Source organism: Rhagoletis pomonella, unplaced genomic scaffold (genome assembly GCF_013731165.1).
Source record: "Rhagoletis pomonella isolate Grant_MI unplaced genomic scaffold, Rhpom_1.0 Rhpom_scaffold_00005, whole genome shotgun sequence".
Lineage (NCBI taxonomy): Eukaryota > Metazoa > Arthropoda > Insecta > Diptera > Tephritidae > Rhagoletis > Rhagoletis pomonella.
Window position 1 is genome coordinate 13,828,970 of NW_023458559.1, and position 3,460 is coordinate 13,832,429.

The window sequence follows — 3,460 nt, forward strand, 5'->3', positions numbered from 1 at the left end:
CCGCATTCTCTTTTGTGTTTTCTATTTTCTTCCAGACGCGTCAACTTCTATTAAATTCCAGTTTTTCGTTCTTTCAATGGGAAGCAACGAAAAGATACAAAGAGACAAGAAAACTTGAAACGAATTGACGGTACGGAGGTATGTGTACTCTTCCCCTCTCTTTTCACCTCCTTCGCTTTGGAACAAGCTGACTTGAAGCAAGATTTGACGTGTCTGAAAGATGACTTAACATTTTCTTAATAAATTCTTCTAATATATCATATATTTTTACAATTTGACCTAGTTAAACTGCGTTCCTTACCGAAAAATTGATAATGAAAAAAAATTGTCTGGTTTGTCAGTTTCTTGTATCCTATAATTTGGATTTGTTTGGTTTTACGTAGCATAAATCATGGCATTTCATTTTCTATGCTTGGATTAAACCGGTATACCCTAATGTGGCGTTATCGATTTCTTATGGTAGAATCTGGCAACGCTTTTTGTTCGACTTTCGTTTCTCAGTCAATATTTTCATTTTGGTTTCGAGCGGGGCATATTAAAAGAAATTGGAATCAATTTCGCTTATTCGCTTTTCAAAGTTCTTTTTTTTAATAACAAAGCTATGATTTCATGTTAGCTTTTAAAGATCAAATATTATACTGGAAAATTAAGCATACGTCGGCTCAGCTTCATCTAATCTGCACATATCGAAGTACGTATTAATGCAATCAGTTTTGTTTTCTTTAGACTGATGCAAGCGTTTGTGAGATCAGGGCCGTCGAAAACATGAAGACTTCCAACTACCTGAAGGGAAGTCATATGTTTCGCAAGACTCGAATTATACATATTTCCTTATGTACGTATATACATAAGTACATATCTATGTTAATTAAGAGCAATTTATTTAACTCGTTTGTTTATTTGAAATTGCAAATTATTTCAAACCGATCATATAAAGTATAAATATTTATAATCTATAGAAATAATGCACAAAAATTGTATCACCGCGTTAAACAACAAACTAACCAACATAAATTGTTTGTGTCAAAATTCACAATGTACTTTTGCAAAAACCTGGTAAGTTCTTAGTTGGATGTTAATAGTTGAGTTCCAGATGCTTCACGATTTGCAGGTTTTTACAGGAAGTCGTTCCAGGTGACCACCTTCCATAAGGTTTATTAACCCTCTATGAGGCGTATGGGTTCTAATCACGCGGTTAGTCGCGTGGATTACAATAGTAGTCCAACTTCTTTGGCTGCTATAATATTTTATTTAAACAAAATTTTTATATTTGTTTCCAATAAATGTTTATTTATATTATTTTATACGGGTTGGGTTTAGTAGCGGCGCCAACTATTTCGGGCTATTCCGTCCACACACTTGTAGTCAAGGGTCTACCCATTATTTTAGGACCTACTTTTGTAATTTTTGCCCCGTAATATATTTAGAAATTTGGTTTGAAGTATTGTCTTTTTTGTAAAATTCTCACTGGAGCGGCAGCCCAAGGTTTACCACGCAGAAAGGGAATTACAGTTATCTCATCCTTTCCCAAGGCTACATCACTGGGGCGGTAGCCCCAGTTGGTGCACACCAAAAGGAGAATTCTATTTGGTAAGGATTATAATCCTAAAGCGCGGCCAGAGGCCGCCTACGCAGAAAGCAGGTCTATTCTAAAATACTATCATATTGCTTCTTCAACAACTATTTTTAATTAACTTTTTTTTATTCAAAATCGCCCGATATCCAACTTGGCATAATTTCTTTTATTCAAAAATCCCACGTGTTTCTGTTAGTTTCTGCTCAGTTTGCCTAAGAAAATACCTGGTTTTCCCCATTTTCAAACGGTTTCCTAGGGGGCTGTGGGAGGATAGGGGGACGCCTTTTTAAGAAAGTGGGACTGTCCTCTTTCTAGTGGGCGGTGATTTGGGGGCCCGCCCTTCCCCCTCCGCCCCACCCCAAAAACGATCGGTCAGCTACTAAGCATTTCCCTTTTATACGTCTGGAATATATTTTGACTTTGGTTTTATCTAATTTTTATGACAGGCAATGCGTGTTGTTTTGAGCCGTTTAATAGAAGGTTCTTAAAAATTATTGCAATTTCAAAGTATGCAATAAAAATAGCATAAACAAGCGATGCTCTCATCTCTCATATGATACTTACATGCATATTTATTTACCACGATTGAGAGAAAATGTATTCTATCATTCTTGCATATTTACTACGTGTTTGGAAAATTTTTCTTGTGGACTTCGCCGAAAGCAATTTTCTGGCATGTCGGCTGGTGGAGGCTGTAAATCTTTTCTATACCAAGTAGATGCCGTCCTCGACGCTCAACTTCTCTTGACATAATTAGTAATCGGTGTTCAGTTTGCAGTTTTACTAGCTCCCAAGCAATAATTTCCAAACTATAAAACAATTAAGCTTATCTTCATCTTCTTCATCCATAGAACTATCTTCTGTTTCCAAAGGTATCTTTTTTGCATCAGACATTTCAATTTCCATGTAAAACAACATAACTTTCTCTATAGAGAAATAATTGTTGTACATAGTGAATAGCCTTAATATTACTTATGAAACAAAGTTAAATTCTTAGATATGCGAAAATAGCCAAATACAAAACAAAAAGTAAATGTTAATTTAAGGAAACACTGAAATGTATAGACCCGAAATCGTTTGAATTTGCATTACAAAAAAGTCATAAAATTCAATGCTAATTCAAAATGAGCAAAGTTAATTTTTTTTTGGAATTAAGATTTGTTTTTTGGAATTATAAAACTTATCTCAGTGTTCAAACAGACAAACTTACAAATTGTGCACTTGGCAAAAAATGTTACGTAATTAGTAGAGCTCTTGATATTCGATTAATCGAATATTCGAATTATTCGAATATGATGCTATTCGAATAGTAAAATTCGATTAGCAGTATTCGAATAATCGCACACCATCGATTATTCGAATAATTGATCGTTTTCAATTATTCGAATAATAACTGGTGCGCGATTATTCAATTTTTGAAATATATGTAGCTATGTATACATATGTATGTACGTAAACATTTAAATAAATTGAAATGTATGAATGAAGTGAAAACGATACAAAAATAAAATACATAGATTGTGTATAAACCTGTAAAAAAGCAGAGAGAATAATTCGTTAGAAATAGATGTCTATGTTGTCTAGGCATTCCTGGTGTATCAAAATGACAATTCAAAAAATAATTATCAAAAAAAAGAAAGTACAATTCAAGGCGAATTTATATAAGGCGGTGTTACTAGCTCAGCTGATTTTATGTATGTGTTTCGCCGCACGGCTTCTGATATCAAATTGAAAAATTTTGTTTGAATTTCTACACACACTCTTACAGATTTTGACAGTTTATGCCACCAAAGCAAAAACAAAATACATGTAAATTTTTGTTTTTGTACTCCTGCTATCTTCTTTTTTGGCGCTGTAACCGCCTAAGCGATTTTGGCCGAGTTC

General features: G+C 34.0%; 1 protein-coding gene across 3 annotated transcripts in view; it reads left to right on the plus strand.

Moving 5' to 3' along the window:
- The first annotated feature begins 467 nt into the window (after positions 1-467).
- Positions 468-3,460, plus strand: part of LOC118738726 (serine/threonine-protein kinase tricornered) — a 94,087-nt gene continuing 91,094 nt past the window's right edge. The window contains exon 1 of one of the 3 annotated variants that reach the window (XM_036469656.1): positions 468-691. The gene's annotated coding sequence lies outside the window, so the exon portion shown is untranslated. Of the gene's footprint in view, positions 692-752; positions 836-3,460 lie in introns of those variants that run through there. The other 2 variants (XM_036469658.1, XM_036469657.1) reach the window with 2 other exon arrangements.